The following is a 15,318-nucleotide window of genomic DNA, read 5'->3' as shown; positions in this document are numbered from 1 at the left end:
GACTAATAGTTTACGGTCTCTCCCGGCTAGTCGCCTCTCGCTCCTATTAAACCTCTGAGCGTCCGGTGCTCCCGCCATACTTTTACACCTAAAGAGACTTTGAAACCCCACCCCTTTAAACATCCTCCCTCTCACCCCTTCCCTTTCGAAGGGAAGCTAACTTGTTACCCCACAACTCCACCGCTACTAAGATCGGGAACAGCTCTAGCAGCAGCATGTTCCTGGTCAGTCCTGCTTCGTCCCAGCTCTGCGGCCACTGCGATGTGCCCCATTCTCCCTCGAGGTATGCCCCAAAACCACAAGAACCATCAGCGTCCGTCCAGGTTATCAGCCTGCCCACCCCCTCCGATCCTTAGGCATCTGCAGGTGGAAGAGGAAGTGTTGCACTGCGAGGTGACATAAAACATGTTAGTTTGTACTGTGTGTAAATACGTTGCACCATGCAGCCTCCCAAACATGAGCAATAATCCTATAATGCCACCTTCCCTGCATTCTCCTTTTTCCATTTCCGACCTTGCCTCTATCCGTATACAAGTGACTGAATAGCTACCCCCATGGAAATTTGTAATGTCCCGTTAAGCCCCGTTGGCATTGGACATTGTTGGACTAAGCTTGTTCAGTAAATAGTGCATTACCTTTGTTCTAAATGACCGTGAAAGAGAACTTGTACTAAGCTTCAAAAGAAGGGGCTGTTATCCCTTATATTAGCATAAAGGTTATAAGATGTAGCCACCACATTGCTGGCAGGTGCACTGCGCATAGGTCTTCCCTGCTAAGGCCAAGCATGTACCCCTTTAAACAAAAAACTAAAAAATTAACTTACAAACTTAGTTGCTGTGAGAACTATGGTTCCACCCCTCTGCCCTAATTATATACATTATTTCTTATACAATTGCATGAATTGACTTAACAGAATTCTAACAGCAAAGGATTTTTTATAAAGCAGCAGATTAACCCAGCGCTTTTCAGGAAGCAACAGTAAGTTTGGATCTGCCAAAGATATAACAACAGTCTAATATGAAGTAAAATGCTTATCATGCACAAATGTAATGAATTCACTTATTGATATCCAATGAACTTACTCATTTGTATGTGACACCATATTATATTACTGACTGCAGCTTAATCTAACCTGTTACCATATATCATTCCCCCATTCAGCAACATATTTATAATACTGTCTATTATACCCCTATGATGCCTTGCACGCTGAAAATTGCACCGCATAATTATTTTCCTGCCTTATTTTGCATTATATTTAACATTAAACAACATTATTTTTTAACATTAAAAACAAAACAATGCGTTCCCATACTTGGATTCTGCCTATCTAAGCATATGCTTTGCCGTATCCTAACACTCTTAAGCAATATTATATTATGTTCTGAAAACTATGTAATTCCCCTAGTACATATGAAATGACACAACTCGGCGCTCATCTGTAATCATACATTTCATGTTTGTACGGCGCTGCAAAACACTTGTGTCGCCTTATAAAACTATAATAATAATAACAATATTAATGTGTTATTGCACAAATTATACATTTGTTTATCATTGCTAGGCAGCCTGCTGACTCCATTGTATGCTCTGCCTAGTGGGAGGAGTAGATGAATGGATTGTAGTAAAAGGATACCTCTATCATGATCTCTACATGCTATGCCATGTAAACAAGTCCTCAGTAATTTAATTAGGGGGAGGGGGGATTGGACATTTTTTGCAACTTGCCTGAACATTGGGCCTAATTCTTTGCTGTTTTGCAAAGAGTATAAGGCTGCAGCGAGTATAATAATAAATCCCTAAGTACTCGTTTTTTGGCCTTAAACTGCTAGAAGTCTGCATTGAAAAAACTTCTGCACTGAATCCCAACTGTACTGTTAGGTAATAGGTTTAAAACTCTATTAGGTGCTGTTATTCCTTAGGGGAAAGTTGCCCAGCATAATATAAAGCATGTGGTAAATTCTATCTGCATTAAAGATTGAATTCATAAGATTACAGAGACATTGGGAGTTTGTGACATCAGATGGTAGCAGGGTGCCGAATATGGAATTAAGTAAAATAATAAGAAGGGATACAAATGATACTTATAATATTTCTGGATCATTCCTCTGCTGCTTTCTGGATGTTCTTGCTGGTGCCCGCTGCTGCTGGGAGTCGGGTAAGGAGTGGACGGGCTGCGCTCTGGCTGCGAGTGCGGCCCTGGGGATGCTCCTACCCGACTCTGTGTGTATGTCCCGGCTGCTGCTGCTTCTCTTCAGCGCTGCTGCCCGCTGCTGGAGTCCTGTCTTCTGCCTCTTTCCTCCTCTCGGCCGGCCCGTTCCACAGCTGGATGCTGCCCTCCTGGTGCCGATCTCAGATCTCCTGCTGCTGGAGCCCTCCTTGCTTTCTTCTTCTGCTGCTCCGGTCCCTTAAATCTCGCTGGCACTTCTCTGGATCTCTTAGGACAGTCCATTGCTTCTTTTTAACTTTAAAGCTGCTGGTGAGTCACAACAATCCTTACGGTGTGCCCTCTTGCTCTCTACAAACACTTCTCAGGTATTCTGCTCCTAATGACCCTTCCCCTATACCTGGCCTTCCTTTAGTATGGTGATACGCCCTGGGGAGGGGTCACTTTACCTATTTCTTCTCTGCCCTCCCCCCTTGTTACCTTCCCACTTTCCCTACTGTTCCCCACTGCATATGGGATTACAATGGTAATGGAGCCCATCCTAGTAGTTTATTGTCTCTCGCGTCTAGTCGACGCTCGCTCTCTTTTCCCTGGGTGGGAGGGAGGTGTCTATCCTCACCAGGGAAAGCCTCCAGGCTTCCTCCATCCAGTTACAGCGCATCAACATAGCTGCTTCTCAGTACTCTGCACTGAGACACCTGACCAGCCTGCATCCCGCCCCCTGCCAGCACACACCTCCATCTCCGCCTCTGGCTACTATTCAGAAGTTGGCCCAGGCAGCAGGCTCTACCAGCACAGTACAAGTCCAGAGTTAAGAGAAAGGTGACTATTTACTGGGGTAGGGTGTGTCTGTGGGGTAGCTGTATGAAGCAGTGATAAGGGAGGAGAAGTGATACAGTGCCTGCTACTTTATCACTGACCAATCAGGGAGGGTGGTGGGTGCAGGGCTGGGGTATGAGTGTGTGAGTGAGGGTGGTGGGTGCAGGACTGGGGTATGAATGTGTGAGGGTGGTGGGGGCAGGGCTGTGGTATGGATGAATGAGGAAGGGTGCAGAGTTTGGGTATGGGGGAAGGAGGGTGTTGGGTGCAGGGCTGTGGTATGGGTGTGTGAGGGAAGTTGGTATGTGAAGGGCTGGTGTATGGGTGTGTAAGGGAGGGTGCTTGGTGCAACCCCACCGATGGTGTATGCACGGGTAATCCCCCAACCACCCATACACATGCACTAGAGCTGGAAGTGATTGACCGCTCAGTGGGCAGGCTGCACTGTCTTACACTTTGCCACATTCACCCTTTTGCCTAAGGGGAGAAGAAGTCAGAATTTTTGCCTAGGGTGCCATGAAACCTTGCACCGGCCCTGGGGACCCCACATCGGGTTGGAGGGGATGTCAAACACATCCAATTTGGTCTGATTTCTCATCTCGATCAAGGCGAGAGCAGCCCAAATCGGACAAGTGTATGGGCACCTTTAGAGTCTCCTCTCCTGGAGAAGAGTCTCTGCAACTTTTCACAAAAGGGGCGGAGCTTAATGACAGCAAGCCCCACCTGTGTTTGGTAAACGCAGTGATTCGTGGCTCTTTGGAGATAGGTTGTACTGAATTATGCAATTTGTATCATTTTAGCTACAAATGCCAGGAGGGGGTGGGGGGCTGATGCAGGGGCCCTGCTTAATGTGGTTGCCCACCCTCCCAGGAGAGGGACCCGATTCTCAGGACCCGCCCGGCCATTCCGGAAGGGCAGGTAAGTATGGTGCATGTCGATCTATTGACTAGACATTATCGACCTATCATGTGGATCCCAAACTGCCTAATGGTAGTGCCGGCGCTGAACTCAAGTCACAAAATATTCTATATACATACCTACCCACTGTCCTGATTTTCATGGGACCTGTTTGTTTGTGATGGTTCCACCCAGGGCTGGCAGTATACCGCAGTAGGAAGGTGTCAGTTGGGAGTGTAGCAGTGAATAGATGCTGTGCATCTTGTTTGTTTACTGTAAACAAATAAATAATACAGCATTTTAAATAAACACAGCACAAATAACTTGTAAGTAGCCCATGACTTAATTAACCTTTACTTAACCATAATTACAAAAACCTCTACTTAAAATAATTGAGACTGACGCAAATAAATCACGCAGACAAAATAAAGACTCAGACACCAGAATTACGTTTAAAAAGGTCAAAGGAATTATTTATTGAAGACCTTGTTAAGCTAAACTAGAATTTTAAATTTGGAATTTTGGGATCTTAAAGATCAAGTCCCTAACGTTAAACTAAAAGATGGAGGATGGCAAAAATTCTTAGTCGCTACCACACGCCAGCCCAGTCAACTTGAAACATGTGACTTAAACTTAAGGAGGGGTTCACCACCGCCTCCTAACTGGCACAACCTGCATCGTGAGGATCTCATGACCCCCTAACCTGGCAGAGCAAAAAATGGGCGGTCCCGCAGGGGAACGCCCCTTGTCCACCCGCATGGCGAGGACCACTCGCCGTCCTACGAAAGGGGTGGTGTCCCACGATGATCGCTTATGCCCCCCTTTGACCGCTGGCTGGTAGCGACTTTCCGCCATTTTGGCTGAAAAGCCACCACAAAAAATGCTTAAAAAAGACCAAGCGTACCAGCACTCTGAGGGATAACCATCCCACCGCTGGGTACTAAAATAGGGAGGGCGGGAGGGCTTCCAAAGGTAAGAAGGTGGAGGTCACATGGTCCCTAGAGCTTAAGTAGTGCTAAAATGTACCCTCCCCCTTAACTCCTGATAGGCTAACTACTTCTGCCCACCTTATCACTAGGCAGAAAAACCTAGCAGAGTTTTTTCACTGCCTGAACTTTTGCTGACCCTAAGTCAGGGCTCTTATATTGCTTCAAGCTTAAACAGCCTTCAGCTCCATTAAGTAGCCCATGACTTAATTAACCTTTACTTAACCATAATTACAAAAACCTCTACTTAAAATAATTGAGACTGACGCAAATAAATCACGCAGACAAAATAAAGACTCAAGACACCAGAATTACGTTTAAAAAGGTCAAAGGAATTATTTATTGAAGACCTTGTTAAGCTAAACTAGAATTTTAAATTTGGAATTTTGGGATCTTAAAGATCAAGTCCCTAACGTTAAACTAAAAGATGGAGGATGGCAAAAATTCTTAGTCGCTACCACACGCCAGCCCAGTCAACTTGAAACATGTGACTTAAACTTAAGGAGGGGTTCACCACTGCCTCCTAACTGGCACAACCTGCATCGTGAGGATCTCACCACCCCCTAACCTGGCAGAGCAAAAAATGGGCGGTCCCGCAGGGGAACGCCCCTTGTCCACCCGCATGGCGAGGACCACTCGCCGTCCTACGAAAGGGGTGGTGTCCCACGATGACCGCTTATGCCCCCCTTTGACCGCTGGCTGGTAGCGACTTTCCGCCACAACAAAAGGTTGCCTTAAGGCAACCTCCACCGCCATCCCCATTATAAAAACCCGAAAAGCCATTAACCCGCATACTCATGCCCAAACTCTAAAAATATCCTCCAAGAAGATGCAATTTCCCGCAGGGGAAAGATGCACCCCATCCTCACGATAAAACCTCACACTGTCCAAGACCAGTGAAGGATGCTTGACGACAATTCCCCCCATGGCTCTCACAAAAACTCCTATTGCTGAGTTCACCTTCTTGCGAGCCTTTTCAATGGCGGAGATCCTAACTGCACCCCGCCAATGAAACCTGGGAATTATCTCCGACCACACCACCTTAACATTAGGCCAGTGTGCCCTCAACGCTACCAGATCCGACTTGATGCTTAGAATCAAGTCAATCCCTTTGGTAATACCCAGATCATTACCACCGAGATGAATGACCAGCCACTCAGGCCTGCCCCAGTTCCTCTCATGCCTCATGAGCACTTTCAGGAACTCGACCCAACGCAGACCCCGGACTCCTATCCACCTGACCTGCCTATCACCAAGATAATCATGTGACCTTCTCGCCATTGGATGCCCACCGGCCCAATAAATAAAAGAATGGCCGATGAGCCATATTTGTCCTGATGAATCCGTTGGAACTGAAAAAATAAGGAGATTCCCTAACATCAGTATCTTAATCTTAAAAACACAACTTGATACCTAATCAACCCATGTGAAGGAGAAAACTTAAAAAACCTCCCGTGGACCAGTTTTGCCAATTGAATTAAGGCCCCCGTGGAGGAAAAAGTAAAAGCAACCTTCACACCATCGATTCCGGAACGCTGCCGTTCCAAAACCGACAGTAAACTTCGATTTAGGGTTGGCGCATCTACAACTTATCTAAACGAACATAAGACTTGTATGCATTTGACTTCCACCGGCCTAGCGCCCGGATCTCACTTACCGACGATCCGGACGCCGCCGCCTGTGTAGCCGACCCAATCCGAAAGGAATGGGTCCCATACTCCTGGGGCCTTAGTCCCAGCACCTCTAAACACTGCTTTAAAACTGCAGCAAATTGAAACTTTGACATTGAACAACCCATCTGCGTTCAACAAAAACTGCCCTTGAATCCCCGCAGGGCGGATTCCTAAATAAGCTTGCGCCAAGCTGAGCGGGCAGATATCCTTAACGCTTTGCGCCTGCAATGTGACCCAGCGCCCCTTCCCCAGTTGATCTGTTTTGGACTTAACCAACCTGCATAACACGCTGCCACTACCTATTTGGACGTTACCCACCAGCAAACCTGCCTCTTTGCCCGCTTTGTTCTTAGCCACCAATTCGCTTACTCTAAATGCCCCGAAAAATGCAAACACAAAAGCGGTCCTAAAAAGCAGCACCTCAAATGGAGATTCCCCAACATCCGCTAATACCTTAACCAGATCTTTCAGCAGTGCCAAATCAATGGGACGCCTTGCGTCCTTTGGTGCCGGGTTGGCCCTGGCCCACCCTTTCATGGCCTTAGCCAACACAAAGGACCGAGTGGGGTCCTCCTGACCCCGCAGCCTAGAATGAAAGGCTATGCCCGCAAGGGCAATCGACATGGCCCCTTTAGCCCTACCCGCCTCGTAGTGTTCCCACACAAAAACACCCAACCTGTCTTCCATGGACTCACCTTCCCGACCATACCTACCCAGGAAAGCCTGCCAATCCCTCCATGCTGCATCATATGCCCTTTGTGTGGAAGGAGCCAGAGCGTTTCTGGCCAGCCCTACTAACCCGGTTCGATGATCTGCCAGACATAAGGCGGGCATGTCAAACCCACTGGAGACGCCCCGGGTACCAACTCCCGGAACCTAACCCATTGGAAACGGGACAATGCATCCGCAATGTTATTCTCTATGCCAGGCACATGACTGGCAGAGAAATTAATATTAAAATGCAGACACTGCAATACTAGATGCCTGAGCAGCCGCAAGGTGAACGGGCATGAACTCCTCTGATTGTTTATTGCATGCACCACCCCCATGTTGTCGCACCGAAAAACTACCTGCCTATCGGCCAATTCACGGGCCCACAACACCAGGGACACCACAATGGGAAACAGCTCCAACAGCAGAAGGTTCCTAGTAAAGCCCCTATCCACCCAGGACTTTGGCCATCCCGCAACACACCATTCCAACCTGAAAAAGGCCCCGAACCCACAACTGCCTGACGCATCCGTAAATAACTGCAACGCACTGTTGTAGCAAGGAGGTGCAGGCCACAACACTACCCTGTTGAAGGAAACCAAAAAAGAGGACCAAACCTTTAAATCCTCCCTGATTTCCCTGGATAGGTAAACCGAATGATGGAGCCGAGCAACCCCAGCCGTTGCACGTTCCAATTTGCGACAAAACACACGACCCATGGGTATGATTCTGCACGCAAAGTTGAAAGATCCCAATAAGGACTGAACCTGTTTTAACCGCACTTTCCGCTTACCCAGGCAGTCCTCAATGAGTCCCAACAGCTTCTGCACCTTGTCCGCCGGTAGACGGCAGCAACCCGCCTGGGAATCGATTTCGATTCCCAGATAACTGAGGCAATGTGTTGGACCTTCCGTTTTCCCTTCCGCTATGGGCACCCCTAGCGCTCTGAAAACCCTCTCAGTAACCTCCAATAACTTCTCGCAAACTTTGTTCCCGCCCTGACCCACAAAAAGGAAGTCATCAAGGTAATGAGCAATACCCTGATGCCCTGAAACCGACTGAATGCACCAATGCAAAAAACAACTAAACCTTTCAAAATACGCACAAGAAACCGAGCACCCCATAGGTAGACATCTATCCACAAAAAACTCGCTACCTAACTTGAAACCCAGGAACCGCAAGGAATCCGGGTGTATTGGCAACAACCTAAAAGCAGCTTCGACATCCACCTTTGCTAACAACGCATTGCGGCCACAGCCTCTCACTAACTGCAAGGCCTCCTCGAATAACTGGTACCTAACCCTACACAGCTCTTCCGGTATGGCATCGTTAACCGACCCACCGTGGGGGTGAGATAGGTGTTGGATCAACCTAAACTTTCCCGGGGTGCTCTTGGGTACAACACCCACCGGAGAAATGCACAAACCCTGTATTGGAGGTACCGCATATGGACCGCACATACGCCCTAACGCTATTTCCGCGTCCACTTTCTGGCGGACACTGGCCCTTATTCAGATCTAAGCGGTAACGGCCGCTTGCGGCCGTTCCGCCGATGTTTTCGCTCTGCGCATGTGCAGAGGGCACTCTGCGCATGTGCAGGCGAAATCGCCGCACAATTTTTTTTACCGCCGCAAAGGGGGTGGATAGGGGCGTGAGGGGCTACTTAGCCTCATTTCCCTATGCACACGCCCCGCGTTTCATGGGCGTTCCCATGCAAACGCGGGGCGTACGCATGGTAATGAGGCTGTGACGCATGTGTTGGGGGCGGGCATCTGACATCGCCGGATGTCAGCTGCCCGCCCCCATACATGCTTTCACACGGACAAGTGTCCGTGAGGTCTATGGTTGCGGGAGCTGGTGGAGCGTGCGGCCCTGCCTTCGATGGTCGGCGACCATCGAATGCAGGGGGCTGCTCCAAGATGGTGGAGGCGTCTCCCCCGCCATTTTCATGCGGACCGCCACATGTCCGCGTACGGACGGCCGTGGCGATCCGTATGGAAGGCGGGGATTCGCCTGCACGGTCGGAGCCGCATATGCGGCTCCGGCCGCACCAAGCAGAATAAGGGCCAATGAGAGGAAAATCCCTGGCCGATTTTAAGTTCCTAACCGCAACAACATGTACTGAACCCTCAATCGGCAAATGAAAACCCCAACGAAAACCATTCAACAAAAAACTGGCAGCCTCACGATCCGGGTAGTTCCTAAGCCACCGGTCTAACTCAGCCACCACTATAGGCGAAGGGGCCTTACTTGTGACCTCCAGCGGCTTCACTGGCATCACCTGCCCTACCCGATGGGGCTGCGGTGCAATCCTTTGCTGGGTGACTGGACCCGCAAACTCTGCAGGAGTGGCGAAAACGACAATTCGCCCCCCTGTTGCACTTCCCCTCATTATAAGCGAAACACTTTCCTTTGCCCGCTACCTTGGGGGACTGAGCTGGCGCCGCTGCCACCTTTTTCCCCGCACCTTCACCCAAAGGCCTTGACTGCTGAGTGACCTCCAGCCAGACCTCAACATCTTTGAACCCCATGGGCAACACCACGTTTCCATCCTGTTTTCGACGAAACTTTTCGTCATACTCCCGCCAGGAATACCCCTTTGTTTTCAAGTACATCTCGTGTACCAAAAACAAATATTTTATAAGATTGGGGTATTCCCCAACCCTAGTCTCGGCATAACAGGCTGCAAAAACTAAAAACCCCTTGAGCCACTGGTGAAAATTTCTAAAGGCATTTTCTCCTATTCCGTCTGCCTTTTTTGCCTTCTCAAAAGCCTGCTTCATGTCATCCGTCAGAGTAAAAATATCAACGTACTTCCCCTTTCTAATCTTTTCCCTCATCCTCTTCCGGATGCCCCTGGTGACCGCTGTGTTCGCACAGTGAACCATCTCGGTGAACAGGGGTGGCTCCGCAGGAGGAGGAGCAGCGCTTGCACCCAAAGGCTTGTCCTTTGTGGTAACCTTAGCAACCTGGCGCGCAATCATCCTGGCTAACTTACGCGGGCGCCGAGGGGAATCCGACCCCACACTACTGGTGTCACTATCTGTAGAGTCACAAGATGTATGAACCGCACACTCACCCGTGCCTGATGTCCCTGGAGCTTCGTCAGCCGCAACGGCCGACCCGGAAACTGCTGCAGACGTTTCAGGGGCTGTCCTTGGCTCTGTTCGGACTTCCCGACTTCTCCTCCTGGCTGCCATTGTCGTCCCTGCACCCACACTCGCCTGTGAAGACACAACAAGAGACGGGGGGGGGGGGGGGGAAAGAAACAACACTGCCCCCTTCGGCCACAACGGAAGCCGAAGCCTCCGCCATGGCCGGAGGGACAACCTCAAAAACACTTGAAAGTGGGAACCGCTGCTGATGCGCAGGCCTGATCTGGTTACCATTTCCCCCTGATGCTTGGGGAAACCCCCCCACCCCCCCGCTCCCGGGGGAAAACCGTAACCCTGCCCCATCTGCGGCTGCCAGAAACCTGCATAACTTGACCCTTGTTCCCAAACACTGCCCGCTGAACTGGGTGAGCTGTACCCCTGTGAAACCATAGACCCCCACATAGGCTGGGCCATGGACCCCGAATGATACCCCGCTCTCTGCTGAAAACCATAACCCGCGGGAAAAACAGGCCTAAAGGGGCCCCCCTGGGGCAACCCCCCTTGACCACTACCCCCCATGTGGGACTGACAATATGGGTAGCTATGCGGGGCCCACTGCCCCTGCCAACCCAACATGGGGGAAACCTGAGGCATTGGGAGGGAATGAGGCCCCTGCCAGGTTGCTGCTGACATAATCCCACCCCCTGAAGAAAATCCCGGGTAAACACTTACTGCAGGTCCCTGCATCTGCCCTGATGTGACCACAGAACTACTGGGATAAAAAACATTTTCTCCCATCCCTACCCCTGCAGGTGGCGCTGTTGCACCACCCCTCTGCCCCACCATGGCATTGTAGCCACCAAACCCCAACCCTGGCTCACCAAACATCCCCTGGTTAACCCCAGCATTGGGGAGACCCAAAACGCTTGTCCCCATCCCCACTCTATATTGGGGTCTGAGGCTACTCAGCCCCCCTGTCACAGGACCCACATTTATGTTTCTTGCAGGCACATAATCCCCCATAGGGAATCCACCTGTTCTTATCCCCGCAGGAGCTGCCTGATCACTCACAACCCCACCACCACCCTCACCATTCCTGCCCCCCCCCAACAGCCTCACTCCCCACAGCCATCGTATTATCCTGCCCGTTAGCGTTGCTCCCCGCAAGGGAAGCCAACGCTTCAATTCCAGCCCCCACACCTGGCGCTTGCATGCCCCCTTGCAGAGCGGGGGACCCCCCAGCCTCAGCAGGCTCTGAGGAGTTCCCCGCCGCCTGCGTCGCCGTGTCAGGCCTCGCGCTCACCAGAGCCGAGGCCTGCACTTCCCGAACATCCCCGCGATCTGTGAGCGCTGCCGCGTCATCCGGCGCGTCACTCACCTCGCGCCCAGGCCGCGCACTAGCCAGCGCTGCGGCCTGTACCCCGCCCGCCGCTACGCTCCCCGCTGCAACCGTCCCCTCCGCTAGCACCTACGGTGCCGCCGACTCTGGCCGCAAGCTCTCCCCACTCCCTGCCCGCTCGCTGCCCTGCCCCAACACCGCGGACGGCGCCGGGGAAGGAGAGGTCGGCGGGGGGGCTACCACAACCACCGCGTCACCCCCTGCATTCACTGAGAGGGCAGGCAAAGCCTCCCCCATGTCCCCCACGGCCACTACTCTCACCCTGGGCCGCCGGTACCCCGCAAGGGGCCTGGCAGCGTCCACCAGACGGCGGGGAGGGGGAGCAGAGCGACGTGGCCTAGACATATTCAAATACAGAGAAGTAAAGAAGAAATTAACACTCACCAGATCTGCGCAGGACCCACAGGATACCAGCACTTCCAAAGGTAAGAAGGTGGAGGTCACATGGTCCCTAGAGCTTAAGTAGTGCTAAAATGTACCCTCCCCCTTAACTCCTGATAGGCTAACTACTTCTGCCCACCTTATCACTAGGCAGAAAAACCTAGCAGAGTTTTTTCACTGCCTGAACTTTTGCTGACCCTAAGTCAGGGCTCTTATATTGCTTCAAGCTTAAACAGCCTTCAGCTCCATTCAAGTTACTGAGGGGCAGATTTATTAAGCTTGGTGAAGTGATAAATTGTCTGGTTTTTATCACCGGCCAATCAGCTTCTAACTGTGAAGTTAGGGCTATTTCACACACTCCGGCTCCTGCCGGACGTCGAAATCCCACATTGGCCAGGAAGCTGTGCCGCACTAAGAAGTTTAGAATGGAGGGGATGGCCACAGCCCGGCAGCCGTCCCTTCCAGTGGTGGGATCCGGCTGCAACCGGACGGCCGGGCCGTGGCCGTCCCATGTGAATGGACACAATAGTGTCACCTACAGTATTGACACCTACTTTGCACGGCACGGCCTTTGGCCGTGCGGGATTTCGCCGTCCGGCAGGAGCCGGAGTGTGTGAAATAGCCCTTACAGGCTTGGTTTGAAAAAGGACAGGAAGGAGCTGATTGGCCGGTGATAAAAAACCAGATACTGTATCACTCCACCAAGCTTAATAAATCTACCCCTGAGTTATAGAATACATAACGGATGATCAAGCGATAGTAGGGGAGAAAAAAAGGAAACATATTATGTATTAGGTAAATATAGCTCTGTAATATGCACTGTACATTGCCTCAGGGACTAGAAGTACAAGTGTGCATGGGGAAAGCCCTTGGATGTTCTTGGTACAGGATGTAGTCTGCTGAAAGTCTCTCCTTAATTACCATACATACAGTATTGTGAGCTCATCCGGAAACGGAGAATGTAGGAGCCTGGATATCCCTTCAGGAGAAGTAAATCATTTTATGGGGAATACTTTCATGACGCACGCGATTGGTTTTTCCAAGCCTGAATTTGCATTTTCAGAAGCAGTTATTTCAGATTTACTGTGCGGGGAGGCCGCATGTTTGGAGAGAGATGAATGTGATTGAAGGCATGACATAGTATGGGGGTTATTCTGATTCACTCAGAAAGGCACAATCACTCTCTAATGGACAAAACCATGTGCACTGCAGGTGGGGCTGATGTAACATGTGCAGAGAGAGTTAGATTTGGGTGTTTTATTGTTTCTGTGCAGGGTAAATACTGGCTGCTTTATTTTAACACTGCAATATAGATATCAGTTTGAAGTACACCCCCCACCCAAATTTAACTCTCTCTGCACATGTTACGTCAGCCCCACCTGCAGTGCATATGGTTTTGTCCATTAGAGTGATTATGCCTTTCCGAGTGAATCAGAATAACGCCCCATGTGCACTCTATGCGTGCCTGCCATCCCAGAAGGACCAGGAGGCTCCTGAAATAAGGTGGCCCAGCTCAGCAGGGTACGTCTCCTGCATGAACCTGGACAGCACTGCACTCCTAGTAGATCTGAGTCGTGGCACTTGCCTGTACTGCATCTGCCCCCCCCCCCCCCCCCCCCCGATAGGGCAGCATGAGTGTCGGGCTTATTGGAAGATATTGCCGTGTCCTATTACAATCACGGCAGCTGCTCACACTAGTATCTGAGGTGTCGGGCAGGTCAGAATATATTGCATGCACCTTAATTTGAGTGCAAGATCTTTGTATTCCAACCATTTTTGTACATATGCAGTTTGAAAGAAAGTTAAGGTCCATACACACTGGGATAGTGATGATCGCTATCATCGCTGGGGGGGGCATACACACTGAGTGGCTTTCCCCCTGCCCGGCACCATCAGCAGGGAGAGGATGGCTTTGCATAGCGCAGTGCTATGCAAAGCCATCCTCACAGCTGCTCATCTGCTGGTAATACCAGTAAATAAGCAGCTTTCCCGGCAATGATGCAGGAAAGTGCATCATCGCTCATTGCCAGGCCGTACACACTGGGCAGCTTTTTCCTGAAAGCCCTTCAACCCTGCTGTTTTAAGCGGCTTTGAGCTGAAAGTTGCACAGTGTGTAAAGGCCTTTACAGTGTTTTTTCAATATCTTTGAACTGTAACATGATGCAGCTCAACAATAACTGAAAGAACTTCTTTGGATTTTGTCCCGATAAGTTCCTACTTGTATATCCACCATAGGAAACTCCGTGCTTAAACAAGCTTGATCCTCCATAATACAACATACAACATTGAAACACACACAGCCTTATTTATATAATTTAATATTCATTTTATCAACCTTCATATATTTCCGGTTACGTGATATTTTTGAATAATCTTCTTAAAAGTAAATTTTTTTTTTAAATGACTCTTTTCTATAACCCGTGCACCAACAAAGAGACCATCTTTCTTTCTTCTCTATTGGTATGTTTATTGCAGGGTTGCCGACCCTCCCGGAATTTCCGGGAGTCTCCCGAAAATCGGGTACCCCCTCCCGGCCCCCGGAAGGGTGGGCAACCCTCCCGGATTCAGGGGGGACCCCCGCTGACCACCGGATCGCGGCATTAAAATGCCGCAATCCTCGGGTCTCAGAGGAGGGGGCGGAGCTAAAACGGCACAATCGCGTCATTTTAGCCCCGCCCCCTCCATGGAGATACCTGAATTCGCTGCTTTTAACAGTATAGGGGCGGGGCTTAGTGATGTCACTCGTAAGCCCCGCCCCCTGAGCGGCTGCTGAAACTCTCCTCTCCGGGCTTCTCCCGGAGAGGAGAATGTTAAAGTCGGCAACCCTGGTTTATTGTCTTTGGCAGCACCAAATGGGGAAATGGGGATTCCCTTTGAGTACAGGAAGTACTAACCTGTGCAGAAGCTCCCCATCCCCTTTCTCTTGATATACTGAATGCAGATCATATTGCCTGATTCTTCTGCAGGTGTACCTTTAGATGTGTACCTAGACTTAAGATTCAGGGAAAAAAATATTAAGCTGGGTACACACGCACAGATTTATCTGTCCAATTTGTCTGGTGGGAACAAAAACCTGGTAATGCATGGGAGCAAATGACAGTCAGACTCCCGGATGCTGGAAAATGAACAAAAATTATTGTTCTTCTACATTTGTTAAATCATGCACCAATACTATACCAGATAGATTGGA

General features: G+C 50.1%; 1 long non-coding RNA gene across 1 annotated transcript in view; it reads right to left on the bottom strand.

Annotated features, from left to right (window-relative positions):
- Nucleotides 1-4,043: 4,043 nt before the first annotated feature.
- LOC146045822 (uncharacterized) overlaps nucleotides 4,044-15,318 on the bottom strand; it is a 33,106-nt gene continuing 21,831 nt past the window's right edge. Inside the window, exon 3 of the long non-coding RNA XR_014465623.1 lies at nucleotides 4,044-4,156. This is a non-coding gene — a long non-coding RNA (uncharacterized LOC146045822). The remainder of the gene's footprint in view (nucleotides 4,157-15,318) is intronic.

This window comes from Crinia signifera, chromosome 11 (assembly GCF_055691185.1).
Source record: "Crinia signifera chromosome 11, ASM5569118v1, whole genome shotgun sequence".
Taxonomy (NCBI): domain Eukaryota; kingdom Metazoa; phylum Chordata; class Amphibia; order Anura; family Myobatrachidae; genus Crinia; species Crinia signifera.
Note: the sequence above shows the minus strand (reverse complement) of the source record. Positions and strands in the feature narration are given on the sequence as shown.